The 17,823-nt window shown below is 45.1% G+C and overlaps 1 pseudogene; it reads right to left on the bottom strand.

The window, feature by feature from the left end:
• Positions 1 to 4,789: 4,789 nt before the first annotated feature.
• On the bottom strand, positions 4,790 to 17,447 carry LOC101150585 (cytochrome P450 2G1-like; annotated as a pseudogene).
• Positions 17,448 to 17,823: the final 376 nt, after the last annotated feature.

The following is a 17,823-nucleotide window of genomic DNA, read 5'->3' as shown; positions in this document are numbered from 1 at the left end:
ACAGGTGTGAGCTGCTGTGCCCAGCCCATTTCTGTTGTTTTTTTAAGCCACTCAGTTTGTGGTACTTTGTTATAGGTACCTAGGTTCCTAGGCAGCCCTAGGAAGCTAATAAATCCATCCCTGGATAAACTGATAAATAAAAGGTGATATATCCATACAATGCAATTTCGTTCAGCCACAAAGGGGAATGAAGTAGAACTTCACGCTACAACTAGCATGAACCTTTAAAAAAGCATTAGTGAAAGAACCCAGTCAGAAAAGACCACATAATATATGACTCAATTTATATGCAAGTCAGGAATAGAGAATCTAGGCCAGGCATGGTGGCTCATGCCTGTAATCCCAACAGTTTGGGAGGCCAAGGCCGGAGGATCATTTGAGGTCAGGAGTTCAAAACCAGCCTGGCCAACATGGTGAAACCCCATCTTTACTAAAAATACAAAAATTAGCCTGGCATCGTGGTGGGCGCCTGTAATCCAAGCTGCTCAGGAAGCTGAGGCAAGAGAATCTCTTGAACCTGGGAGGCAGAGGTTGCAGTGAGCAGAGATTGCGCCATTGCGCTCCAGCCTAGGCAACAGAGCGAGGCTCCATCTCAAAAAAAAAAAAAAAAAGTGAATCTACAAAGAAAAGTAGATTCGTGGTTGCTTAGGGCAGGGAATTGACTGTGGGGGGAAAGGGGTAAGACCTAGAAGGTATGAGGTTTCTTTCTGAGGTGATGAAAATGTTCTAAAATTGACCATGCAGTATTGATTAATACACCCAAACCCATTTAATTGTACACTTTATGATCTGTAAGTTATATCAATAAAGCCTTTTTTAAAAAGAAAAGAAACAAATATAAAGAAAAAAAGCTCACAGTAAAGAAAATGTCCTCTCTGACTTATAGGTCTTGATTAGTTCTAGGAAGAAAATTGATTCACCTAGTTTCTGAGAAATGTTTGCTCTAATTAAATGAATTACTTCCAGGGAATAGCAGGAGTACCGATTCCCTCTAACCTGCCTCATACCTCCTGGTGTTACCTAATCCACCTGGGCTTCCTCCATCACAGTCCTCCACATTCTACTCCGTGCTCCCTTCATCAGAGCTATGTTGGGCTATGCTGGGCTGTCACGGTAAAGGACGGAGCACTCTTCCCTGCTGGGCTGTGAGCCCTCTGTGGTGAGTCACTGAGCTTTTCCTGGTCACCATTATGTCATTAGGTCCTTCCGTGGGCCCCTTGGAAGGACCCGATGTGTGTTGAATAATTACAATGTCTTATATTCTCAGAATTTCTAGGAACTTTTTTTTTTTTTTTTTAACGGAATCTCACTCTGTCGCCAGGCTGGAATGCAGTGGTTTGATCTCGGCTCACTGCCACCTCCGCCTCCTGGGTCCAAGTGATTCTCCTGCCTCAGCCTCACGAGTAGCTGGGACTACAGGCACGTGCCACCACACCCAGCTAATTTTAGTATTTTTAGTGGAGATGGGCTTTCACCATGTTGGCCAGATTGGTCTCAATCTCTTGACCTCGTGATCCGCCCACCTCGGCCTCCCAGAGTGCTGGGAATACAGGCGTGAGCCACCGCGCCGGCCTCTAGGAACTTTCTAAGTTATGCGGCCTCTAGGCTCGCATCATAAATAGAAATGAAGGCTATTTTGAGGACCTATAGCTCTCCTGTGCTTTACCTAAAGAGAGACCAACAATTCTCTCTCCTGCTTATTCTTTGTTTTTTTTTTTCCTTAAGACACAGTCTTGCTCTATCACCAGACTGGAGTGCAGTGGCGTGATCTCAGCTCACTGCAACCTCTGCCTCACAGGTTCAAGCAATTCTGCTGCCTCGGCCTCCCCAGTAGCTGGGACTACAGGCACGTGCCACCATGCCCGGCTAAATTTTGTATTTTCTTGGTAGAGACAGGGTTTCATCATGTTAGCCAGGCTGGTCACAGACTCCTGACCTCAGGTGATCCGCCCGCCTCAGCCTCCCAAAGCACTGGGATTACAGGCGTGAGCCACCGCGCCCGGCCTGCTTTATGTATTCTATTTGCACGTAAGATCATTTTAAAAAACGTTTCACAGCTAAAAATGTTTGATGCCCATTGTACTGTGTACTTGTGAGGTGTGTTTGTAGCTCTGAGATGCTGTATTTATAGAAGGGGTGCCAAGGCTTTAATGATGTGGGTTTGTATGTTGGTGTCTGTGGTGGGCATAGGGATGTGCTACTTGAATCTTCATTCATGGAGAACTTTCCAATCAGCTTCAATAAGGGCAGTGAGCTGAGAGTCTCCAGTTGCAGCACCATTAGGACACACCTCAGTGTGGAGCGGAACCCATGCTTTTCCACAGAAACCCCAAATAGTAATTAAGGACTCTGGGATCCAGGGCACAACCCTATCTGTCCAATATAAACCATCCCCAACAGCATTTTTCTCTGGATTATGGGTCTGTTATCTCTGCCTGGTGGTCTTGGCCTGTCCCTGTCCAATCCTCCTTCCTTCCTTCTTTTCTTTCACAAGTGTTGGATTTGCACCCTGTTCTGAAGACTTTTTCTGCTACCAGTATCATCTGCTTCCTTCCTTTTTGGTCTTTCACATGCATTACCCTCCTCCCTCCAATAAAATGATGGACCCCTAACTCCGTCTAAGTCTCAGCTTCCCGGAGGATCTAATTCCCATAATGTATATAATGGCATTTATTGTTTGTTTGTTTGTTTGTTTGTTTTGAGACAGTCTCACTCTGTTGCCCAGGCTGGAGTGCAGTGACACTATCACTGCAACCTCCACCTCCCAAGTTCAAGTGATTCTCATGCCTCAGCCTCCCGAGTAGCTGGGATTACAGGGATGCACCACCATGTCTGGCTAATTGTTTTTCTATTTTTAGTAGAGATGGGGTTTCACTGTGTTGGCCAGGCTGGTCTCGAACTCCTGGCCTCAAGTGATCTGCCCGCCTTGGCCTCCCAAAGTCCTAGGATTACAGGTGTGAGCCACCATGCCTGGCCGCATTTATTGTTTATTATACACACAGTCTCAAAACTCTTTTCTGATTTTCTGAGTACCTCCTATTGTGTGGCTCTTGATCAGAGACAAGGCTTTGCCTCCCACTACAACAGCTGAAGGAGGTATTCATTCTTCCTCACCTCACCTTGAACCCTAAGGTTTTAACATGTGGCTAGATGTCTGGAACTCTTAATCATGAGGATGTGAGACAAAAACACAGACACAATCAGGAAATCATCTATAGTGGCATCAGTGGGTCTAGAGTCCCATGGCAGTACCCAGGAGATGGGTCAGGTGTTCAGTACCCAGGAGATGGGTGGTGTGGCAGCAGGTCCTACCAGATAGCTTTGAACATTACCTTGGCTGTTGGTCCCCTACCACAGCCTCTTTTTCCTACTCATATTCTTACCCTATTTTTCCAGAATTGCTGTTAATTTTGTGAGCTAAACAATCACCTTCCAGTAGCTAACAGCCTTTCTATTTAAAATAACCAAAGTCACTTTATATTGCTTAAAAATAGGAACCCTGGCCAGGCGCAGTGGCTCAAGCCTGTAATCCCAGCACTTTGGGAGTCTGAGATGAGTGGATCACCTGAGGTCAGGAGATAGAGACCAGCCTGGCCAACATGGTGAAATCCAGTTTCTACTAAAAATACAAAAATTAGCCAGGCGTGGTTGTGCGTGCCTGTAATCCCAGCTACTTCAGGGAGCTGAGGCAGGAAAATCACTTGAAGCTAGGAGGCAGAGGTTTCAGTGAGCTGAGATCATGCCACTACACTCCAGCCTGGGTGAGAGAGTGAGACTCTGTCTAAAAAAAAAAAAAAAAAGGAACCCTGACTGTTATGGGTCCCAAGGTTCCCTGGAGGTGACAGGTTGAAGAAGAGGTGATCAAAGATGAGGTCCTATCCTTGGACTCCTGCCTGAACTCCCTCTTTCTCTCACACCCTATATCCAATACCGTAGCAAACCCCACCATCTCAGAGAGTGAAACAGATTTCAAACCTACCATATTCTGCCCAGCTTCACTGCTGCTGCTGGGTCTGAGTCAACATCACCAGTTGCAGTAGCCTGCTAATAGGTCTTGGCTTTTGTATCCATCATAGGATAGCTAGTGTGAGCCCTGTAAAATATGTCTGTACATGTCATCCTCTGCTCACCATCCCTCCAAATACCTCAATCACTCTCAGGGTAAAAGCCAAGACCTCACCTTGGCCCACAGGACCCCACACAGTCTGGCCCCCATCGCCTCCCTGGCCTTGTTTCCTTCACTCCTACTCTGTCTTCCTCCTCCATGCGAGCTACACCTGCTCCCTGTGGATTCCTGGATGCACACAGCCTCCTGCCTTAGGACTCTGCTGGTTTGTTTGTTGCTTTGTTTTTTGAGACAGAGTCTCACACTGTCACCTGGGCTGGAGTGTAATGACACAATCTCAGCTCACTGCAACCTCTGCTTCCCGGGTTCAAGCAATTCTCTGTCTCAGCCTCCCAAGTAGCTGGGATTACAGGCACCTGCAACCACGCCCAGCTAATTTTTGTATTTTTAGTAGAGACATACGTTTCACCATATTGGCCAGGCTGGTCTCAAACTCTTGACCTCAGGCAATCCGACCACCTCGGCCTCCCGAAGTGCCGGGATTACAGGCATGAGCCACCACGCCCGGCCACTGCTGTTGGTTAATCTTTCTGCCAGGAACACTCCCTTCCCAGATATCTTCATAGCTTGTTGCCCCATCACCTTGTGAAACCACCACTAACCATCCATTTAAATTCCAATCACAGAATGCATATCCCACTTACCAGCCTTGCTTTTCTAATGCAGTATGTCATTTGCATATTTATTTCATGTATGCTTTATTGTCCACCTTCCTTACTAGAATGTTAGCTCCCTGAAGGCAGGAGTTTTTGTCTGTTTTGCTTACTGATGGATCCCAAGTCCCTGAAGACTACGCTGGCACTTGTTGGGTATTCAGTAAATATTGGCTGAATAAATGAAAAAGAGGGAACATTTTTGTCAGTTAATGGAGTTTGGAAACGGAATGATAGAAGCTGGGGATAACTGAGCTATCCTCAAAAATGGAGTGGGGAGGCCGAGCACGTTGGCTCACGCCTGTAATCCCAGCACTTTGGGAGGCCAAGGTGGGCAGATCGCTTGAGGTCAGGATTTCAAGACCAGCCTGGGCAACATGGTGAAAACCCATCTCTACTAAAATTACAAAAATTAGCCAGGTGCAGTGGCACGTGCCTGTAATCTCAGCTACTCAGGAGGCTGAGGCATGAAAATCCCTTGAACCCAGGAGGCAGAGGTTGCAGTGAGCCTAGATGTTGCCACTGCACGCCAGCCTGAGCCACAGAGTGAGACTCCATCTCCAAACAAACAAACGGACTGGGGAGTATTTGGAATTGGGAGTGGTGCTGAGAGCAACCAGAAAGGAAGATTAGAAGAAGAGATGATGGCAGAGAAAGGTAATGAGTCAGCAAGATGGGTGAGGATGGGGCATTTTACCCAGGGGAAGTTACTGGAGAGGAGCTGGCAGAAACTATAACTAATAACAAGTCAAGAAAGACATTTCAAGCTGTTGGCTGTGCCCTACATCGCTGTCACACACCATACTCAATAAACTTGCTACGCTCAACAGACTTGAGGTCTTTGTTCACTTTTCGGGGGCTGGTGGGTAAAGATGAGAACCAAGGAGAAAGGATTTTAGACTACGTTTTGGTCAAAATCAGAGCACACCCAAAAAGGGGCAACATGAAGACACAGGGACTACAGTAAGAATCTGATGCAGCCAGAAACCTAAGCAATGGTGACCATGTGACCATGAAACCTGCAGGCAGAGGTGCAAATCTTGCACAGGGTGTTGCTCTTCTACGGGAGAGGAAGACACGCAGCTGTACATTCTCAGGTGACCCTGGCTGACTCTGTAATCATAGTGCCTCCTCTTAGGGATGCTTGAGGATTAGTAAGATGAGGAAGGCGGGTGCTCCTGAACACCAGAGGAGAGCTGCATTCTTCACCGCTTCCTCCTTGCCCCGCAGGAGGTGTAGCTCAGCGGGCCACAAGGCAGAGCTCATAGGTTGGGGGGATGTTGCCAAAGCCTGAGAGCTTGGGGGTGATATTGATGTCTGCAGGCGGCACCAGCGAGTGTAGAGAGAAGTTCTGAAGGGTGGAGGTGAAGTAGAGAAAGAGTTCCATGCGGGCCATGGCCTCACCCAAGCAGATGCGCTTTCCTGCAGGCACAGGGGAGGGCAGAAGGAAGAGTTGCACCTGCACAGGTCATGGGGGTGCCAGGGGTGTCTGGACTGACCACCCCACTGGGCCTCAGCTGCCTCATCCGCACATCAGGGCTCATGACTGTGACTGCTTTATAAAGGGGTGTTACACGGGCTTAGTGGGTATCTATAGTTAGTGCTCAGCTAGGACCTGCTACTTCTCTGATGGCTGGGATTCCATCCCGTTCCAAGAGGGAATGGTTCTATAGGATCCATGAGTTTCAAGGTTGTGTTCATTTCAGTTCCTCAAGGGTTTGTCAAATGCCTATTAGGTGCCAGACGCTGGTGAGGAAAAAAAGTGAAAACTCACCCTTAATAACACTTACTGTTTATAAGCCACTCTTCCAATTGTTTGGAGGGATTAGTCCCTGTTTCACAGATGGGGGCTGAAGTGACTCACCCAAGACCCCACCATTTCTAAATGATGGAGTGGAGTCCAGATTCCCAACCACTGTCCTGACTCCAGGTTCCAAATGACATACACTTTTTGTTGTTTTTTGTTTGTTTGAGACAGGGTCGTACTCTGTCACCCAGGCTGGAGTGCAGTGGCATAATCTCGGCTCACTGCAACCTACACCTCCCGGGTACAAGTGATTTTTGTGCCTCAGCCTCCTGGGTAGCTGGGATTACAGGCGCCCGTCACCACGCCTGGCTAATTTTTGTATTTTTAGTAGAGACAGGGTTTCACCATGTTGGCCAGGCTGGTCTCGAACACCTGGCCTCAAGTGATCCGCCTGCCTCGGCCTCCCAAAGTGCTGGGATTACAGGCGTGAGCCACTGTGCCCCACCAACATACACTTAAAATGTTGCTGCTTAAAGATTTTATGACACGAGTAGGCAAATGAGTGTCTGTTGGGCAAATTTGCCCTGCTGCTTGTGTTCATACAGCCTGCAAACTAGGATGCTTTTGGCATTTTAAAATGGTTGGGGAAAAAAGACTCTTGTGATACATGAAGATAGAACAAAATTCAAATTTCAGTGTCCGTAAACAGTTTTTCAGGCTCACACACATGCTTATTCATTTACATATTGTCTATGGCTCCTTTCATAGATCAATGGCAAAGGTTCAGAGACTATCTCGCTGGAACAATAGAAAATATGTCTTATTTTGTTCTTAACAGCCAGTTGTTTTATGCCCTGTTTAGTGCTATTACCATCCCAACTTTTTTTTCTAATTATCAGAGTCAATCGGCCTAATATTTACTAATTCTGGGATTCTAAAACTTTATGGTTCTATGATATAACCTTCAAATTCACACTGTGACTTGAACTTCAAATACAGACCAGTGGCTGGGGGGTGGATTTAGCACATGCCTGGAGGAAGTCAGACCAGAGACCAGAGAAACCTACCAGAGAAACCTACCAGAGGAAAGGCTTCATTCTTCTTGAAGCGGCCCTGCTCATCCAGAAAGTGCTGGGGATAGAAGGCATCTGGGTAGCGGAAGTTGGGGTCTTTGAGGACAGAGCCAAGTAGAGGAAATACGTCTGCGCCCTGGGGTGAAAATGGGGGCAGTTAGGAGAAATCAGTGTTGGGCTACAGAGGTAGGGAACCAGGGAGAGAGAGGAGTGCAGTGGAAGGGAGGCAATGAGGGTGCAACCCCACCTTGGGCAGAAGGTAACCTCGAAACTGAGTGTCCCGGATGATGTTGTTGGGGACACCCATGGGCACGATGTCTACCAGTCTCTGTATTTCATGGATGACGACATCTGTGCAGGGTCATCCACCCTTGGGAGCCGGTGTGGTCCAATCACCTGGTTAATCTCTTCGTGAATCTTAGCTGGAAGGGGCCAGAAAATATAGCGGAGAAGGGCACAAAACAAAACAAACAAAACAAAAACAGGTGTTTTTGTTAGGGAAGCCAGGGCAAATCATGCATTCCAAGCTCCAGCAGAAAGAGATCTCAAATGCAAGCCATGCATGTTTGCTCCCTTCTTTTTTTTTTTTTTTTTTTTTTTTTTGACAGCCTGTCACCCAGGCTGGAGTGCAATGGCACGATCTCGGCTCACTGCAACCTCCACCTCCCGGGTTCAAGTGATTCTCTTGCCTCAGCCTCCAGAGTAACTGGGATTACAGGCACCTGCCACCGGCCCAGTTAATTTTTGTATTTTTAATAGAAACAGGGTTTCACCATGTTGGTCAAGCTGATCTCAAACTCCTGACCTCGTGATCCACCCACCTCGGCCTCCCAAAGTGCTGGGATTATAGGCGTGAGCCACCATACCAGGCCTGTTTGGTCGCTTCTTTAACTTAACAACTGACACACTGGTGATGCTCAATTACTCATCAGACATCGGGAGACAGGCAGCTTGGAGTCTTGAACGCTGCCAGGACATTTGGTCTTTACTTAAAAGAACCAAAAAGCCATGGTCCCAGCTTGGCTCTCATACATGAGTTTTTTACAGAATGGGAAAGAGGCATGCTAGGTGACTAGGACAGGATTGACACAAATGACACGCGGTTATGTGACTGATTAAGATCATCACTGGTGGAGTTACTCCTCTGCGCTTTAGGGATGAGTGACTTCACCTTCTGAACTTGTTTCATCATCTTCAAAATGAGTGTGCTGTTTGGACAAGGTCATAGAGTTGTAAACATTACATAAAGTCTGGTATGCAAGGCAAGGAACTAGGACAGTGCTTGGCACATAGAAGCATCCAATAAATATTTGATTTTCTTTTCTTTTTCTTTTTCTTTTTTTTTTTTTGTTTTTTTGAGACGGAGTCTTTCTCTGTACCCCAGGCTGGAGTGCAGTGGTGCAATCTTGGCTCACTGCAACCTCTGCCTCCTGGGATCAAACGATTCTCATGCCTCAGTCCCCCAAGTAGCTGGGATTACAGGTGTGCACTACCATACCTGGCTAATTTTTGCATTTTTAGTAGAGAAAGGGTTTCACCATATTGGCCAGGCTGGTCTCGAAGTCCTGGCCTCAAGCGATTTGCCCATCTCTGCCCCCCAAAGTGTTGGGATTACAGGCGTGAGCCACTGCACCCGGCCTGATTATTTAGACCAGTGAAAGACAACTCAGACAATGGAGGTGACACTAGAAACATTTGAGTGGAAGTGTGTTAGCGTCTCTCATCTGCACCAGGAGAAATCCTTTGGCTTGTTTTGAATTGCAATATTAAGGAGAGGGGCCAAAACTGGGAATTTTCCTTAAGCAAGTAGTGAGTTCCTCATTACTAAAGTTACCCAAATGGACCAGATCAGAAGTGACTGGAGACGGATTCTATTTAACTTTGGCAGGGCGGTTGGCTCAATAATGGCCATCAAAGATAACCATCTCCAAGTCTCTAAAACCTAATGCCTGGAAGGCTGTGTATACAAGGGTAACAAAAACACAAGAGAGACTTTGAAAATGCCAGTAAATTAAGAATCTTGAGATGAAGAGATTAGCCTGGGTTGTCAAGATTGGCCTTCAATATAGTATTGTGTGTCTGTATAAAAGAGAGGCGGGAGAATCGGAGTTAGAAAAAAAAGATGTGAGGCTAGGCGCAGTGGCTCATACCTGTAATTCCAGCATTTTGGGAGGCCAAGGCGGGTGGATTACCTGAGGTCAGGAGTTTGAGACCAGCCTGGCCAACATGGTGAAACCCTGTCTCTACTAAAAATACAAAATTAGCTGGGTGTGGTGGCACATGCCTGTAATCCCAGCTACTCAGGAGGCTGAGGCAGGAGAATCGCTTGAACCCAGAAGGCAGAGGTTGCGTGAGCTGAGATCACGCCACTGCACCACAGCGTGGGCAAGAGAGGAAGACTCTGTCTCCAAAATAATGAAAAAGAATAAAAGATGTGATGCCAGAAGCAAATAGAGGCTTGAAGAAGCTACGCTGCTGGCTTTGAAGATGGAGGACAGAGTCGTGAACCCAGGATTACAAGGAGTACAGCTTTAACACCCAGAAAAGGCAGAGAATCAGATGGTCCATTGGTGTCAGCTAGTGAGAGCCTATTTGAACTTCTGAAATTCAGAACAGAAGGATAATACATTTGTGTTGTTTTAGACGACTAAGTTCCTGGTAATTTGTTACAACATCCCCAGGCCACAGACACCAAGTAGAAGATTAGGTTAAATGACCTCCCAAAGTCGGGGATTTTGTGTTTCCACATCCTGAAGTTCTAAAGGGTGAAGAGTCATGAGGATTCAGTATCATTATCCATATAAAATAATTAGCACAATGCCTGGCATACAGTAAGCACTCAAGAAAAGCTAGTTGAGCTTAATCATTATTTTTTATTATTATTACTTAAATGTGTTGATGTTAGAGACTCACATATTTGGAGAAAAGTGGGATAAGGGACACATTATAAAAGCTCCTGAATTCTGTCTAGCTCTACCGATAATTCCATTTAGGCAATTTAAAAAATCCTTCCGGGCTGGGCGCGGTGGCTCACACCTGTAATCTCAGCACTTTGGGAGGCCGAGGCAGGCAGATCATGAGGTCAGGAGTTGGAGACCAGCCTGGCCAACATGGCGAAACCCTGTCTCTACTAAAAATACAACAATTAGCTGGGCGTGGTGGCAGGTGCCTGTAATACCAGCTACTCAGGAGGCTGAGGCAGGAGAATCGCTTGAACCTGGGAGGTGGAGGTTGCTGTGAGCTGAGATCATGCCACTGCACTCCAGCCTGGGTGACAAGAGCAAGACTCTGTCTCAAAACAAAACAAAACAAAATCCTTCCCTTGCCCTCACCTACACCTTCCGTAAAACAAGATCAGTAGATCTGGGAACAATTTCTCTAGAATAATGCACATATTCACAAATACACAATTTTATGAATAATTTCTGGGGTACATGGGCATTTGAAGCTTTTATATAGACCTGTTAATCACCCATAGAGACCAGGCAAGGAGCCTCAGGTGTAGAGAAAATGTGTCTCTATTTCTACCTCTTATCTAATTTTCTCTGTTTGTTTGTTTGTTTGTTTTCAGCCTCTCTGTCTTTTCTCTATAGACCCCAGTGTTTCTAGACCTTATTTTTTGGTGGAACTGAACTCCTTTAAAAACACAATGAAATGAGTATAGAGTTTCACATTTGCAAGATAAAAAAGTTCAAAAGATTTTTTTCACAACATGAAAATACTTAACAATACTGAACTGGACACTTAAAATGGTGAATATGGTAAATTTTATGTTATGTATTTTTTTACCACAATACAGATATACAAATGTAATGAAATTTGAGACTCTCTTCAAGAAGAGTCACAAAGTCACATGTCACCAAAATCTGTGTAGGATATGAGAGCTCACAGACCCACCCTGAGATCCACTGATGAAAGTTTCTAGATAAGTGGTCTCTAAGGGTCTTCCATGTTAATTGTTTTGTTGTTGTTGTTGTTGTTTTAAGAGATAGAGTCTCACTGTGTCTCCCATACTGAAGTGCAGTGGCATGATCATAGCTCACTGCAGCCTTGAACTCCTGGGCTCAAGCAACCTCCAGCCTCAGCCCCACAAGCGGCTGACACTACAGGCACATGCCACCATGCCCAGCTCATGTAAACTCTTTTTTTTTTTTTGAGACGGAGTCTCGCTCTGTCACCCAGGCTGGAGTGCAGTGGTGCAATCTCCGCTCACTGCAAGCTTCACCTCCCAGGTTCACACCATTCTCCTGCCTCAGCCTCCCGAGTAGCTGGGACTACAGGTGCCCGCCACCACACCCGGCTAATTTTTTTGTATTTTTAGTAGAGACAGGGTTTCACCATGTTAGCCAGGATGGTCTTGATCTCCTGACCTCATGATCCGCCCGCCTTGGCCTCCCAAAGTGCTGAGATTACAGGCGTGATCATGTAAACTCTTAATATGGAAGCCGGTCAGAAATCTCAGTGGATTCTTAATATTTTCCCTCTTCTTCCATTCCAGAGCTTTCTCCCACCAAGGCCCTTCTTCTCATGACTGAGAGCTCCATAACCACCCAGTCACCTAGTGGTCCTCCCCCTTGTGGCCCCCATACCTTGGTCTTCCGGAACTCCTCCAGTAGGTAGCTGGCCTCCTCCTGAATTCGCTCCTCAATGCTCCGCTTTCCCATCCCGAAGTCAAGTCCCGAAGGATGGTCAGGGAGAAGCGTCGGAGAATCCTCCATCGTTCTCCATTGGCCAGAGCTACACCTGCCAAGATCTCAGTCTCAGGCTTCTGCCTCCCTCCCCTTGCTGTGTTCAACTCTGTGCTAGACAGTGATGGGGAAAGATTATGAAAGCTCTAGACTCTGCTGTCCAGGAAGCCATCCTCAACCTTCAAGACTCAATCAAGAGAGTAAGGTTCCCTCTCTGCAGGATCCTCAGGAAAGAAAAAAAAAAAAAGTCCAGACTCAGGTGGAGGAAAAGGGAATCAGTGCAGGAATGATAGGGGGAGATCAAAGAGTGTTTCTTACAGGAAGCAGAGGTGGAACTGGATAAATAAAAAAATAACTGAGTGAATAACAGTTGGAGAGTGGATAGAGAGATTGATAGATGTATGAATGATGAAAGCATTAATGAATGGAAGGAATGATGACTAGATGAATAAATAGAAAGTTAATTGACAGATGTATAGATAATAGAGTGAAAGATATTTTTATAGAAAGAATAATGAATGGATTTTCTGATGAATATGGATCAATGGACAGAAGAAAAAAGGTAATAGAAAGATAGATAGATGGACAGATAGATAGATAGATAGATAGATAGATAGATAGATAGATAGACAGAATGTGGTGAGCCTGCTTGGAATTGAAGGATGTGGGCAGTTAGAGATGGATGCATGAGAGAAAGAGGTCTACCTAAGTGAAGGAGGCAGAGACCTATGGGTTAGGTATGTGTATGAGTATAGGAAGATGAGAAATAATGTTAGCTATAAGGGGTACGAGGGTTGGCTATGGGTGCATAAAGAATATCACTAATCCCCCGGGCTCAGTGGCTCACACCTGTAATTCCAGCACTTTGGGAGGCTGAGGCAGGTGGATCACCTGAGGTTGGGAGTTCGAGACCAGCTTGACCAACATAGAGAAACCCCATCTCTACTTAAAATACAAAATTAGCCGGGCGTGGTGGCGCATGCCTGTAATCCCAGCTACTCAGGAGGCTGAGGCAGGAGAATGGCTTGAACCCAGGAGGCAGAGGTTGTGGTGAGCCAAGATCATGCCATTGCACTCCAGCCTGGGTAACAAGAGTGAAACTCTGTCTCAAAAAAAAAAAAAAAATATATATATATATATATATATATATATATATATATATATATATATCACTAATCCATTAAAAATAGGAGCAGAAATAACACAGAAAACAGTTTAGAGTCAGATGGCATAGGCTCAAAATAAAATTATCCTACCACTTACTGTGTGACATTATCTAACCTTTATCTTAGCTTTTTCTCTTTTTTTTGAGACAGAGTTTCACTCTTGTTGCCCAAGCTGGAGTACAATGGTGCAATCTCAGCTCACTATAACCTCCGCCTCCAGGGTTCAAGTGATTCTCCTGCCTCAGCCTCCTGAGCAGCTAGGATTACAGGTGCCCACCACTATGCCCAGCTAATTTTTTTTTTTAATTTTTAGTAGAAACGGGGTTTCACCATGTTGGCCAGGCTGGTATCAAACTCCTGACCTCAGGTGATCTGCCCGCCTCAACCTCCCAAAGTGCTGGGATTACAGGCATGAGCCACCATGCCTGGCCTATCTTAGCTTTTTCATTGACAACATTAGTATAATGCTAACAGCTCTCCTAAGGGAGTCAATGCAGTAAGTCATGTGGACTACTTACCAAAGAACCTGGCATATAGGGAGTGCATTGCAGTCATTTCTGGTTTTATTGTTTTTGTTGTTGTTGCTACCTACCATGACCTTAGAAGTTTTGCTCTATTGAAGCCAGTTCTCCATGGCCACTGAACTCATCCACTTGGTCTATCAAGGCTTCCTTCACTGCTTCATGTCCACATAAAACCACCACTGGCCGGGACCCATGTACACAGTGAACACAGGGCTGTATTTCTCCCTGAGCTTGGAGTGAAGGAAAACACAAGAGGAGGGGCTGACTGGAGTACCAAGTATAGGCCAGTTGAGGATTTTAGAGGATGGCGATTTTAGAGTGATATAAACATGGTACTAAGGAACCAAGGTAAATCTGGGCTTGGAAGGAATACTGGGAAAGAGGCATGGAAGTCTTGGCTTCTGTCATTCTCGGCAAAAGCTCATCCCTTCCCACAAGAGTTACTGTCTGCATCTCTAAAATAATGGACCTGGATTCGATAAATTCCAAGATTCATACTTCTCTCTCTGAAATGTTAAATTTCTAGAATCTTAAGACTTCATGATACCAAGTCTCAAAGTGCTAAGACAAGCTGAGTCAAAGAGTCCTTGTGTTTAAAAATATAATGTACTGTGATTCCAAAGTCCTGAGATCATGAAAATCTTATTTCAATGCACTGAGAATGTGTGTTTCCAACATTTTAGGATTCTGAAATTTCAGAATTCTAAGATTTGCAAAGTCTGTGTTTCTGAGAGTCTATCTTTTAGAAGTCATAAGGTTCTATGTGAATCTGGCTATAGGATTAGTTGCTTTTAGCCCTATTAAAGGAGACAGACAGACTCACCTTCATGAAAGACTGAAACTTAGCATCAGTTCAAACTTGCAGCAGGTTCCCCAGGAAAAGAATTGGTGTAGGACGTGGGGGCAGCTTTTCTGCCTTATCCATTCGTTTCCAGGCAATGAGGATGAGCAGGCAAGACAAGCAGAGTGCCAGAAAGATGGTGACAGCCCCTCCCAGCTCCATGGTGCCAGGTCAACAGGTTCTGTCCTGGGCACCAGATCCTGCCTAAGTAGGTCCTGGGAGATCAGCTTATACCGAAATCTGAACACCCTAGGATTCAAGTTTTCCGGGTTTGACTGTCATCAGGGAAGAGATTGCTTTATATTGGGGGTGGTTATATAACCTATAATCTCCCACCTGAATAAAGGTAAATTGAATTCACACAGGGAAATCCTCTGGGGCCATTCCCCTTTCTTCGTATTTCCAGTCTCCCTGTTCTTCTCTCTCAGCTCAACAGAATTGAACAGAATTTCTTGGTGGGGTGTAAGAGACAAATTATTATCTTTTTAGGCTATTGATTTTAGGATCCAGACAATCTGGGTACAAGTGGCAGCTCTGTCTTTTCTTCACTGGGAAAGTCACTTAACCTCTGGGACTTGTTTCCCCATCTATCAAATAGGGAAACCATGTTGTTTTATTTTATTTTTTTATTGTTTTATTTTTTGAGACAGATTCTCACTCTGTCACCCAGGCTGGAGTGTAGTGGTATAATCTCATTTCAACTTCTGCCCCCAGGGTTCAAGCGATTCTCATGCCTCAGCCTCCCAAGTAGCTAGGACTACAGGCGCACACCACCATGCCCAGCTAATTTTTGTATTTTTGTAGAGATGTGGTTTCACCGTGTTGGTCAGGCTGGCCTCGAACTCCTGGCCTCAAGTGATCCACCACCCCCCCTTAGCCTCCCAAAGTGCTGGAATTACAGGCGTGAGCCACTGCAGCTGGCAGACCATGTTGTTTTAGAAAGTCTTGATAGACAACAAGGAAAACTCTTTGTTCATTACTTAATTAAGGATAACCCTAATTAAACAGTTATTAAATTTTTTTAATTGACATAATAATTGTACATATTTGTGGGGTACAGTGTGATGTTTTTATACATGTATGCGATGTATAACAATCAAATTTGGGTAATTATTATATCCATTACTGAGACATTTATCATTTCTTTGTGGTAAGAACATTCAAAATCCTCTCTTCTAACTATTTTGAGATATGCAATGTATTATTGTTAACTACAGCTACCCTACTGTGTAATGGAACACTAGAATGTTAATAAGGAAAGTAAGCTGAAGATTTAGAAAACAAGAGAAATAAATCAATTGAAAGGGTTTTGTTCAAAAAGTTCTTGTTTTCTACTCAAGATGTTAAATAACAATAATCAAAGATTACTTGTGTTGGTGTATCAGAACTTTGCTGTATCAAATTAAAAAAAGAAAAAAAGAACTTTGCTGTAGTGTGTGTTGGTGTGTGTGTGTGTGTGTGTGTGTGTGTGTTTTAAAAGTCTAAGGTGTAGGGATCACCTCTGAACCCCAGTCTCTGGAGGAGAGCATCTCCTCCAGCGCAATTAGTGTTTGTGTTCCTTAATAATCTAAAAAGTGATTCACTGCCTTTTCCGCACCAAATATTTTCAAAGCCTTATTGGCCTGAAATGAACTTCCTGGATATTATATCCTACCCACATATACTATTTATCAAAATTCAATGTCCTTTTCACACGACTGTATTCTCAGACTTGGAAACTGAATCCCTCAAGGTATCTGTAAGTTTTGGGAATGGGGTTTGGCTGGCTGAGCTGAGGCATCCTGTGTCCAGAAGTGGTGGAAGTTCTACGAAACCTGAGTGACTCACACACAGTGCCACGTTCTGTCTCTTGGATCTGCTGCTAGAATGTCTTTCTTGGAGTAGAGACTCAGCTTAGCCCATCTCCTTTGACTCTCTTAGCTTTCACCCCCCCATCCCATTCTGATCCTCACACCCCAGCATTTAACACCCATTCAGGGTGGTGGCATGTGTGTGGTGATGGTGGTTGGTTGTGAGTCTGGTTTTCCTACTCAGACGGGAAGGGAGAGAGCAAATACTCTTAGAACAGCTCCCTTCACCATTCCACCTCCAGATAGGAAGCCAGGAGTGGAGGAACTTGAACTGAAAAGTAGAAGCAAGCTAAAGAGGAAAAATAATTGCAGAGGACTTGAGGCAGAGAAATTCAGAGCATGGCAGATTATGCCAGGTATTATGTGATGGAGACAGAAATCAAGATTGAGACAAAATAGAGGTGCATAGAAACAGAACCAGAGCGAGATCAAAATAGAGATGAGGACAGGCACAGTGACTCACACCTGTAATCCCAGCACTTTGGGAGGCCAAAGCAGGTGGATCACCTGAGGTCAAGAGTTCGAGATCAGCCTGGCCAACATGGTGAAATGCTGTCTCTACTAAAAATACATGCACACACACAAACACACACACACACACACACACACACACACACACACACACACAAAATTAGCCAGGCATGGTGGCGGGTGCCTGTAATCCCAGCTACTCAGGAGGCTGAGGCAGGAGAATTGCTTGAACCCGGGAGGTGGAGGTTGCAGTGAGCCAAGATCGCACCACTGCACTCCAGCCTGGGCAACAAGAGCGAGACTGTCTCAAAAACAAAACAAAGCAAACAAAACAAAATTGAGATGAGAGAGAGAGAGATTCAGTGAGTCAAAGATAAATGTCAAGGAGGACACAGAGACAAAAGACAATTCAAAGAAACAGAGAGAGGGAGATAGAAGCAGAAAGAATAAAAGACAGGAAAAAAGTTTCAGTGAGACAGAGACTGAGAAAGTGACATACGGCTGAGAAGAGAATCAAGAGGAACCCAAAGAGTGGACGCACCCATGACTCAGAGAGAAATCCAACTAGACAAAAAGTTGGAGATGGAGATGAACAAAGAGAAAGGCAATGAAACAAAGAGATACAGGGACAAGAGAGAAACCCAGGTCTAAGTGGGATAGAGAGAAGGAGATTTGTGCTCCAGA

This window comes from Gorilla gorilla, chromosome 20, assembly GCF_029281585.2.
Source record: "Gorilla gorilla gorilla isolate KB3781 chromosome 20, NHGRI_mGorGor1-v2.1_pri, whole genome shotgun sequence".
Lineage (NCBI taxonomy): Eukaryota > Metazoa > Chordata > Mammalia > Primates > Hominidae > Gorilla > Gorilla gorilla.
The sequence above is the reverse complement of the archived record's forward strand: the minus strand, read 5'-3'. Positions and strand labels throughout refer to the sequence as shown.